Genomic DNA, 11,968 nt, shown 5'->3' on the forward strand with positions numbered 1-11,968 from the left:
TGCCAAAGACTTAGCTACATAGCAATGCCTCAAGTAATACGCAGGAGGGACAGAATTCAGAGTCCGATCGAGAAGAATCGGTGCAAATGCTACGAAGACCAGGCAGCTCTGATACAATAGCTAGTCGTCTCACTACTCTCACTCCATTAGAGCAGCTGATTCCTGACAGCACCGACTCGGATGCAAAGATGGAGCTCATCTTCCAAGCCAGAAACCAGTTCTTTGATGGAAGATGTGATGCTGCCTCTGTCTCTGCTTTGTTGGCCACTTTGGACGGGGCGGAGCTCCGCTCCTTGCGTGAGCGGTTATTCGCCTGTCATCCAGAAATAGTTCCTTCGTTTGCTGGCCGTTCCCTGATTAGGTGCAATACGGGGAGCTGTAATCAGGGAAGTAACTTTCCATATGAAAGGGGTGCAGGTGCACCCCCGTCCCCCATCCACTAGAAGTGCACCCCCATAGGCTAAGCGGCGCCCCACACGCCGCCCCACACGATTAGCTCTAGAGCAGATGGCGAGGGTGATTTCCCGGCTACATTCCATCTCGGCGTCGTGATGCTTGTGGGCTTGGAAAGCGTCCAGTCGTATGTAGGGTAGTGTAGGGGTAGGGTTGAGTTCAATAAGGTCCTTACATTTGAAAGGTTTGAACAACCCGCAATCAGCACAACATACCACAAGTTAAAAAACTACCAAACTCCGCCCAACTAATATTAACCCGCGCCCTGGTGGGGTCTGTTTATAACGCGACCTGGTGGGGGGGGGGGCTATTTTTTGCCCCCCCCCCCCTCGTATCTCCGAAACTACTGGACGGATCCGCAAAATTCAAACGGCGTTCGAAAGGCCTGTCAAATTTGTCTCAGGAAACCAAATTTCATTGACCTCGGGGTCACCGATGACGTCACAGGTCAGGTCAAAGATGAAATGTTTCTCCGGTCACGGGTGTTTTAGGGAATGCGCTATAACACCGAGGAAAACGCATTTTGTCGAGAATCAGCGGTAGGGCGTCAGTTGCCTAGTAGATATGTTGCTATTAGAGGTCACTGGCAATACCAGGTCAGGTCACAGGTCAGGTCACCAAGGGTCACAGGTCAGGTCACATGAGCCCAACTTTACTAAGGTTGTGTGATACATGTTTTATGGCCAATTTTTCATTTCCAACTCAATGGTATTGGTTATAAGACTATCAGGTACGGCTAAGGTCACTTTCTGGTGAAGTTCAGGTCAAGGTCAGGTCAAGGTCAGGCCAAAAAAGGTCAAATTTTACAGTTGATAGTTTTGCATAAAATGGGTAATGATTCGATGCAGCTCGTCACGGGGAGTCTAATGGTGGTCTTTGTTTTGCGCTACGGGGTCTAGAATTGCTAAAAATTGAGTTTGAAAATTTGACGTCATCAATTTTGAACAGTTTTTTCGCTATAACTTCGCCAAAAAAAGAGGTATCAATCTCAAATTTGGTATGTGGATGAAGGCGGTAAGGACTATCACATATATTCCGGTTTTTGCGAAATTCAAAAAACGTTTTTGGATTTTTCGGTAATTATATCCAAAAAATCTATTTTTTGATTTTTAGGGGTCAAAATCCAAAAATTTCAAAAATCCGAGATAGCAGTTTTGTAGCCCTGTCCAATCTACAGCTTTTATGTTATTATCATTTTTCTGTATTTGCAAAGCTATAGGCCTGACAGCTCTTCCCGCGAAACCCTTTTTTGGGTCGAAAACGGCAGAACATGACGTCACTCTGACGTCATTTCCGGCCAACCTATCATAGCCATTGGAAAAAATTTTGGTCACAATGTGTAAAATTGATGCCCGGGAGGGTACTGAAAGTTTGGTGACGATCGGCGCAGCGGTTCTGGAGATATATCGAAAAGTCTGGAGGGGGGGGGGGGCAAAAAATAGCCCCCCCCCACCAGGTCACGGGTTAATAAACATTACAGCCAAACTAATGGCCTAAATAAAAATATATATCAAATCCTAACAGTTATCGCGGGTGATGGCGCCATGAGTTGCTATTATCCAAAACAGATGCAAATAAACATGTTTGTATGTCCTATGTATGTTTGTTTTAAAAACGTTGCAGCGGCGCTGGGAACTGCAGTCTTAGATCTGGGTATGTTTGGCATCTGCAACTCTTCATATACACATTAACCCTATTTCGGACGGGGAGGTCTTTCAGGATTTTCTTGTACAATTGCCAAACGCCGCGAGACATTCAGCTCATATTTGGTGACTTTTCCTAAATGCTCATTGCGCACATCTCAGCAAAAAAAAAAAAAAAAAAATGCTTGGTCAGGTCAGGTCAGGTAACCAGAGCGGGTTTGTTGACCCCACCTCAGAAAAGTTTGCAAACACGTCAGAGCTTGAGTTTTTCACGAAGTTATTTCCTCTCATCAAGTCTTCAAAACAGTACCTGCAGTATGTGTCGTTTGTATATCTCAGAATTTTTGATCTGTGACCTGAGGTTAGGTCAGAGTCGTGACCTTTACATTGCAAGCCTATGGAAAAGTATTGAAATGCGACCAGCACCTCGAGTGAACGAGTCAAAACCACCCAATTCTTTAAGAATTATGACAAACTATCTTATCTGTAATGATCCAGGTGCCATTTACTGACAGGGACACCGGAGAGGGTTATCTGAGCCGAGATCATGTGAGGTGCTATCTACCATACATCAATGCTCACAATGCTTACAATATTGACAATGCTTTTGCTTACAACATTTACAATACTTACGATGAGACCAGCAAGCACTCTGCCGTTACAGTTCTAACTTCTGTTTCGAAAACCGACGTTACACACATTCGCTGCCAGCATAACATGTATTGTTTGACAGTAACAAAATACAATTGACATCTGAACCCCAAACGGACCGCCATCCACTCAAATTTTATAACCCTGACCGGTCACGGGGCGAATGGAGGTCATCTCCTGGGCATTACACTCAGCCCTTGCACAAAATATCTCACCTCACAGTGATCATTACAACAATAGCACCGACTTGATAGTGGATTTCAAAGTACTTGCATCAGCTCTTCCTGCTATTGCAGACGATCATCTCCTCAGGGTAATGTTGTTCGGGACATGAACGAAGATCGTTTTCGGAGTTTCATAAGTGCTACTGCAACAGCCTGGCACAAAACAGGACTTGTACGCTCTTCTCTGCACTTTGCCCTTCAGTATATCACAAAAGAATTGTTTAGAATCCATCTTACGCTTCTTTCACAGTCTCCCTTGCCACCGTAGGGCGTAGATAGATTGCTGTTGCTGGTAAGTTACGGCACGGTAGATAGAAATTACCTCGGTTCTCAACGCCTTAAGTTATTTTCATAAAAAAGAACAAATAAATTATCAATAAGATGACAGGAATGTAAACATTTTAATCGTAAAGTAGTCCAAATATTGGAATGAGCTTTTGCTTTTCAGCATCCTCCGATTCATCATCTTTATCATTTGAAAATTCGAGGTACATAAAATGTTTATCACGCGCTCAATGTTAAGTGGGAATATAGTACACGGCAGACACATCAATTTTTGACACTGAACATTTCATCCGTAAATGTTTTAGCATAATTTAGGGGAGAGTGGGGCAATGGCGGACGGTGGGTAATGCCGGCCACCCATCTCTAGTGAGTACTTTGTCCATCACTAATCAGCTGATGTTGTTTACATTTCAGTTGAGCGCCATTCTAGCACGTGGTGCAAGTTTGTCACGGTAGCTCCATTATTTTTATTTTTATAGCGTTAAATGTGTTTTTCGTATCTGATTTTTAATTTTTGTTGCATCTATTTGCTGACTGTGAAATGTGTTAACGCATTTTCAGAAGCGCTGCTTTGCAATGACCTTCAATTAAGCCTTTCTTAGGCGACTGCTGGATGTGAGGCGTTTGCGGCGCAATGCCTTTGACTGCTGCCTGCTTTCTTAAAATAAAGCTGACCTCGGGGTAATACCGGACACGTGTCCGGAATGACTCCACGCGATTTTGTTTGCGACTTCTGTCGTTAAAGCTCAACGTTTCGGATTGCTGTGTTTACGGCTGTATTAGTTTGCTTGCTGTGTTTACGGTTGTGTTAGCCCGCGCCGGGCCGGGGGGGGTGTTTGAACACCCCCCCCCTGCGGTTTTTCGCAGATATCTCAAAAACGGCGGCGCGGAGCGCCGCCGTTTTTGGCACACCTGTTCGTGCATCTTTTCCGCACATGTTGTGAAAATTTCAGACCCAGGTCACCTTAGGTCAGGTCACCAGGTCACGCCAAGTGACCTCACCTCAGAAAAAATAAGAATGCTCGTCATAGCTACACCGATTGATCGATTGCCTTGAAACTTTCAGCGATTGATTAGAGCAACAATATCTATAAAATGTATATCTCGGAATTTTGATATCGGTGACCTAAGGTCAGGTCAATTTTGCGACCTCTCCATTATAAGTCAATGGGAGAAAATTGAAAAGCGTCTGTTTTGCACGAACGTTATTCTAGACACTCTCAAACATCGAGATGTAGGTAAAATGGACACATTGAACCGGAAAATGGCAACTCTGACCCCTCGTTATGTCCCCGAGGTCATCTCAGGTCACGAACAGAATCTAACAGTTTTTCGCTAATAACTTCTGATAGAGACGTGCTAGAGCGCTGAAAACGCCTTAGATGTGTTCGGCTCGACGTTGCGGATCGACTGATATGCAACATGACCTTTTCCGGTCAGGTCATGACCTTGACCTGAGGTCAAATTTTCAAGTTGACCTTTCAAGGTCAAAATATAGTTCATTCGACGCGTCTCGACGAGAGAAACACGATGGTAATAAAAGTAATGTCATGACTCTTTTGAGTCAAAAGTTATTGTCGAAAAAACGTTTTTCGTAAAAACGGCTATTTTTGGAGTTTTTGCCCCCTGGAGGCTAAACCGTTGACCTGAGGTCAAATCTGAGAACATTACTCAGAAAGGTCTGTAAAAGGGCTATCGAATGCGCTTTACCTCGGCGCTGTAGCTCTATCGGTTCCCGAGATAGCCGTTGGCAGTTTCCAAAATGTTGAAATAGCGGACATTTGACCTTTGGTGACCTCTGGTGACCTGACCTTTGACCTGACCCAAAAAAATGACCGAAGTGTTTTCGTCCTTATTTTGGACGTTCTTTCGATTGCCGCTTACCGCGTGTCGCTACGTGGCCCAGGAGCCGAGTTAGAAGGGGGGGTGTTCAGACACACCCCCCCCCCCCCCGGCCCGGCGCGGAATCTCAGAGCACCGGCCCGGCGCGGGTTAGTTTGCTGTTCTGTTGGCGCCGCGCTGTTGTGTTGCAGCGAGTGCAGTTTTGCGTTGCAGTGCAGTGTACTGTTAACTGCTGAATACAGTTGTCGTTTCTTAATTCTCACTTAAATTTCCATCGAAAGAACGGTTGAAGGATGAATACCAGTGACGATATTTCGACTTTTGTGCTATTGCACTTAGTGGCCGGCATTACCCCTCGCTTTTTTGCACCTCCATTTTTCACCACATTTTTGCGTAGGCTCTGAATCTGTCATCAGTGATCTGAGATACTAAAACTGGGTGCTATCTGAAAGCCTATTCCTTTGGCTATAACCACAGTCAAAATCACCATAAAATAGCTTCAAATAGCTAAGCTATTGAGCAAAATGCTTATGGTGTCGCCATTGCCCCACTCTCCCCTAAAGTTAAAAACAGCGCAAATGGCAGAGTGAAACAAACAACATCTTTCACCCATTGATATAACATGTAATCTGTGGTGCGCCAGATGCGCCATTATTTGTCAACCGCAGAAGGTGACATGTGACGTAACAGCATCAAGAGCATCTTTCTTCAAGAACTTTTCAAAACAAGTTTCCTATCTTTCTTCCCCCATTTCTCTCAGCATATTGATTTTATGAGGCAATGGTATGCACCATAAATTCTGTGAAAATAGTTTGATCATTTTCATGCATTCTTAAAAAATCGAGTTCCCAACCCCATTGTAGACCTCGTAGAGCAAAACAAAGACCACCATTAGACTCCCCGTGACGAGCTGCATCGAATCAATACCCATTTTATGTACCCATTTATACCCATTTCAACTTTGAAATTTGACCTAATTTGACCTGACCTTGACCTGACCTTCACCAAAACGTGACCTGGGCTGGCCCCAAAGGCTGCCTAACCCACATAATCGCATTTGTCATGTAAAATGGACCATAAAACATGTATCATACGACACTTTCATATTGTGACCCCCGGTGACCTGACCTCACTGTGACCTGACCTGGTATCAGTAACCTCAGATAGCAAAGTATGTGTTTGACTAACAATGTACCATCGATGGTTTTCAATAAATTACCAATTTACTCGATTTCACAACACATTTCTTGCAATGCCTGTGAACGGTGAAAATCTGACCTTTGACCCGACCTGTGACGTCATCGGTTTGACCTAGGTCAATGAAATTTGGTCACAAGGTAGTTCCCGGGTAGGGCTATCGAACGCCGTTTGAATTTTGAAAATCGGCCGGTAACTTTCCGAGATCTTAGGGGGGGCCGAAACGCCCCCCCCCCCTTACGGGTGGTAGGGTCCGCCGGTAGCCCTACGGGGCGCGGGTTAAGCAAATGCATTGAGCTTCGTTGAACAGTGCAACACAATTGTTATGAGTATGATCAACTAACTCTGAACGAATATGTCACTGAGTGAACAGTCCTCCATTTTGGAGCTCAATTGGCTTCATTATTTCGCAAGGCACATTGGCTATGTATCACTTCTGTCTCCATAAGGTCCGACAATGGCACACCGTTACTCGGTGTCCGCCATTCGCTGAGCCCGTATATCAGCGGCCTGTCCGTGCTGCCGCTGCTCACCGTATATCTCCAGTCGTCTGACCGTCCGTCCCAGGTCAGCCAGGTGACTGATGGTGTCGGCAGCCACCCCCTGGAGCGACACTGACAGACCACCACGCCACGGGCACCGTCCCGGCCACCTCGGCCCCGTCACCTCCGGCCCTGTCGGACAGAGCTGTGTCAGCTGACTGCAGTCGGACAGAGCTGCCGCCAGCTCCTCGCTGCACCACTGACACCAGAGTGTCAGACACTGACACAGCCAGCACTGACACAGCTGAACGGCCGCACAGCAATTTTTAGCACCAGCAGTTATATATTATGTAGAATGTGAATATGAACATAATATGTACCGGGTGGCCCAGAAAAAACGTTCCCAACTTTAAATAAATATTTCTCAGAAAGTGATATTGATACAACATTGAAACTTCGAATAGTCATTGCGGCACACATTTTCAGTAAATGATGTGATTTTCATGGTGTCCGGTAAATTACTTTTTAAACGGTTCGTGTTTCAAGTATGCCATGTAAAAATTACTTTTTTGCTCCGATGTTTAAAAAATGTGAGTGAACGGGTCACTTTCACCCCGCGGCACCGCGGCCTAGAGCCATGCCCATGACTTCTACTGGCAGCTAGTCTCATTGATGGTTCGGGTCTCAAGATGCCACATTCCCTCAGGCAACCACGATGGCTCTGTGCCAGCGGCATCGGAAGAAGTTTCCAGTTTTCTAACCATCTTGTGGCTCAAATGCTTTCCTGGCTGACATTCCTGGGAGAAGGTAGCTTTTCAACCAGTTTTTTTTTTGTCATCTGTTGGCAATGATGTTTTTCATAAGCTTTTCTGTGGTCTTCTGTCACAGTTACCAGTCTGCTTTAGTTTGTTTTCCTTATCCGGTCGATTTACTGTTTGATCTACTGAAAGGAGGGTAATCAGCAGTAATCCATGCACCGTGCCACTCCTGCTCGAAACATGATTTGGTGTTGAAACGAATGGCATCCATGAGCACCATTTTGGCTCAGTATTTGAATATTTGGCACATAAGTGAGACAAAAATATTTAAAATAAGAACATACGTGTTAGTTTCATTCACGTGCTCTATTTTTTATTCTTTTTTATAACATGGAACGTCTAACCCAATCATCACTACCGTTTGACATCGGCAAAAAAAGCAAAAACGTCTTGTTTAATTCATCTCACGATTCCCAGCTTGAAAATGATGGTATAGTGTTATGATTTGGCATACCAATGCGCAAAGAAATGACGCAAACTTGATGAAAATTTAGGCTCGTTATTTGTACTCGAATTTGATATATAGGCCTCCAAAGTTTGGAAAGTTTTTTTCTGGGCCACCCGGTATATGCGATAAGTATATACATACATATTTGCGGGGCCGCGGTCGCACTCGTCTGTTGCTGCCGCCGCCGCCGCGGGGCCGCGACAGCGCTCGTCTCACGCTGCCGCTGCCACTGGGCCGCGGCCGCGCTCGTCTTCTGTCGCTGCCGCTGCCACTGGGCCGCGGCCGCGCTCGTCTTCTGTCGCTGCCGCTGCCACTGGGCCGCGGCCGCGTTCGTCTTCTGTCGCTGCCACGTTTGTCTGTGCTGCTGCTCCGAGCCGCGGCCGCGCTCGTCTGCGCCGCTGCTCTGAGCCGTTGCTGCGCCCGTCTGCGCTGCTGTGCTCGTCGCGCTGCTGCTCTGAGCCGCTGTGGCACTCGTCTGTGCTGCTGCTCCGAGCCGCTGCTGCGCTCGTCTGCGCTGCTGCTCCGAGCCGTTGCCGCGCTCGTCTGCGCCGCTGCTTTGAGCCGTTGCCGCGCTCGTCTGCGCCGCTGCTCTGAGCCGCTGTTGCGCTCGTCTGTTGCTGCCGCTGCCGCTGCGGGGCCGCGGTCGCACTCGTCTGTTGCTGCCGCCGCCGCCGCGGGGCCGCGACAGCGCTCGTCTCACGCTGCCGCTGCCACTGGGCCGCGGCCGCGCTCGTCTTCTGTCGCTGCCGCTGCCACTGGGCCGCGGCCGCGCTCGTCTTCTGTCGCTGCCGCTGCCACTGGGCCGCGGCCGCGTTCGTCTTCTGTCGCTGCCACGTTTGTCTGTGCTGCTGCTCCGAGCCGCGGCCGCGCTCGTCTGTGCTGCTGCTCCGAGCCGCTGCTGCGCTCGTCTGCGCTGCTGCTCCGAGCCGTTGCCGCGCTCGTCTGCGCCGCTGCTTTGAGCCGTTGCCGCGCTCGTCTGCGCCGCTGCTCTGAGCCGCTGTTGCGCTCGTCTGTTGCTGCCGCTGCCGCTGCGGGGCCGCGGTCGCACTCGTCTGTTGCTGCCGCCGCCGCCGCGGGGCCGCGACAGCGCTCGTCTCACGCTGCCGCTGCCACTGGGCCGCGGCCGCGCTCGTCTTCTGTCGCTGCCGCTGCCACTGGGCCGCGGCCGCGCTCGTCTTCTGTCGCTGCCGCTGCCACTGGGCCGCGGCCGCGTTCGTCTTCTGTCGCTGCCACGTTTGTCTGTGCTGCTGCTCCGAGCCGCGGCCGCGCTCGTCTGCGCCGCTGCTCTGAGCCGTTGCTGCGCCCGTCTGCGCTGCTGTGCTCGTCGCGCTGCTGCTCTGAGCCGCTGTGGCACTCGTCTGTGCTGCTGCTCCGAGCCGCTGCTGCGCTCGTCTGCGCTGCTGCTCCGAGCCGTTGCCGCGCTCGTCTGCGCCGCTGCTTTGAGCCGTTGCCGCGCTCGTCTGCGCCGCTGCTCTGAGCCGCTGTTGCGCTCGTCTGTTGCTGCCGCTGCCGCTGCGGGGCCGCGGTCGCACTCGTCTGTTGCTGCCGCCGCCGCCGCGGGGCCGCGACAGCGCTCGTCTCACGCTGCCGCTGCCACTGGGCCGCGGCCGCGCTCGTCTTCTGTCGCTGCCGCTGCCACTGGGCCGCGGCCGCGCTCGTCTTCTGTCGCTGCCGCTGCCACTGGGCCGCGGCCGCGTTCGTCTTCTGTCGCTGCCGCTGCCACTGGGCCGCGGCCGCGCTCGTCTTCTGCCGCTGCCGCTGCCACTGGGCCGCGGCCGCGCTCGTCTTCTGTCGCTGCCGCTGCCACTGGGCCGCGGCCGCGCTCGTCTTCTGCCGCTGCCGCTGCCACTGGGCCGCGGCCGCGCTATTCTGCGGTGCTGTCGTCCTAGACTGAGGCGTAAGGTCCTCTATCTTCTCATGGTAGGTGTGGGCCGGTTGGTACTGTGATTTGTTATGAAACCGGAGCAATCAGATATTTCTGAGTTGAAGTCACCTGTAGGTAGCGCGATGAACCCGCAATTTGCATCAATCAGTTTGCCCTCATTTGATGGACTAAGTAGTGTGTAGCGATTCCTCGACGACTTTGACCGTTTTAGCCGTCTTCAAGGGTGGGATGATGCCAAAAAACTGGATGTTTTCCCGCTATGTCTTAGGGGCATCGCACGGGACGCGTTTGATTCCCTGAGGGACGACCAGAGGGCCACTTTTGCTGAGGTCACTGCTGGTCTACGGGCCAGCTTTTCGAGTCGTAGCTCTGTTGATCACCATGTGGCCCTCCGATCTCTCCAGTTTGACCCGTCTGGATCGCTAGACGCGTTCGTGATAGAGTTTAAAAAGCTAGTTGCCCTCGCCTTTCCCGGTCAGCCGTCAGAGGGGCTGCTGTACAATCACTTTTTGTCTTCTCTCCCCGATGACCTGTGTGCCGCTATCATTGCCGATGGTATCTGCACATTTGATGGAGCGGTCACGAAGGTTAGGAATATGTGTAGCGCCGCGAAACGTACTAATGCAGGGGCTCGAACAGAACCGGTTCGCCAGCTGGCAGCCACTGCTGAGGATTCGTTAGTGGCCCGTCTCGAGCGAAGGATAGCTGAGCTTGAGGCGAAGGTCGAGGCGCGAGGAAGACCCTCCCGCCAGAGTTCAGGGTGTTTTGCTTGCGGAGATTCGGACCATTTTCGCGCACGTTGTGAACATAAAAATGCTGTTTGCTCAAAGTGTGGGAGACGTGGGCATTTAGCTTTGGTTTGTGGCAGATATCCGGGAAACTACCAAGGGTCTCCCCGGGGGGCAACGGGGGGACCGGGACAGACTCAGCGGCCCTGAAGGGTGGGGATAAGGGTGCACCAGACAAATGGGTCCCTTTGGAACCGGATATGACTTTTGAAGCCACATTGGCTGGCGTTCGATGCAAATGTTTGCTCGACACGGGAAGCAGTATAAGCATCATTAGTCAGTCCGTGCTCGATCTGTTGCCTCGTGCTCCTCGACTGCGTCGGACATCGGTTCGGGCAAAGACCGAGTCCAGAGAGGACCTGCCGCTGGTGGGTCAAGTCTCTTTATGTTTCCATATCGGTGGTAGGCCAGTTAATTTCAATGTTTTTGTGTCAAATCACATCGATGTGCCTTGTCTATTGGGTTTGGACTTTCTCCAGGTGTGCCCCTGCGTGGTTGATCTGAGAGGCAGCAGGCTCATCTTGGCGCCGGCTGAATCGGTCCGTTCCGTCTCAGCGGAGGCGGTGTCTGTGGGACGTTTGGTGATGTCGTCGAGCATCAGCGTCCCTCCGGGACGGGAGGCAGTATTTGCAGCCTGCATTCCCAACTGCGAGTACGTAGGACCCGCAATTGTTGAGCCGTCGCTCGAGATTTGTGGGTTGGAGATTGTGCCAGCTGTAGTTGAGGTAGAGGGGAGTTCTGTGCCGTTTGTTGTCCGCAATATAACTGCGGAACATATCAGCATTCCCAAGCGTGCAGAGATTGGACAGCTGGAGGTAGGTTTCGTGGAGCAGCGAGAGCCGGAACTTCTTGAGTCTGTCCAACAGCGTCAGAGATCGGGTCAGATGTTTACGTTTGCCGAGTCTCTCTCGGAGGAACAGCGAGCGAGGGCTCAGGCGGTGCTCGGTAATTACTCTTCCATGTTTGATGGGCACCTGGGTCACACCACGGTTGTGTCGCATTCTATCGACACTGGGAATCATCCCCCGGTGAGCCAGCCGGCTCGACGGTTGCCTCCTCATCTGCGTGATGAGGTCAGAGCCCAGATTGACGATTTGGTCCAGCAGGGCGTCCTCGAGGAGACAGACGGCGGAGGCTGGGCCTCGCCCATTTGTCTTGTGAGGAAAAAGTCAGGGAAATATAGGATGTGCGCCGATTTGCGACGACTGAACGCTGTTACCCGTCCGTCGTCATATCCAGTTCCGAGAGTCGA

This window comes from Amphibalanus amphitrite, unplaced genomic scaffold, assembly GCF_019059575.1.
Source record: "Amphibalanus amphitrite isolate SeventyFive unplaced genomic scaffold, NRLGWU_Aamphi_draft 000271F_arrow, whole genome shotgun sequence".
Taxonomy (NCBI): domain Eukaryota; kingdom Metazoa; phylum Arthropoda; class Thecostraca; order Balanomorpha; family Balanidae; genus Amphibalanus; species Amphibalanus amphitrite.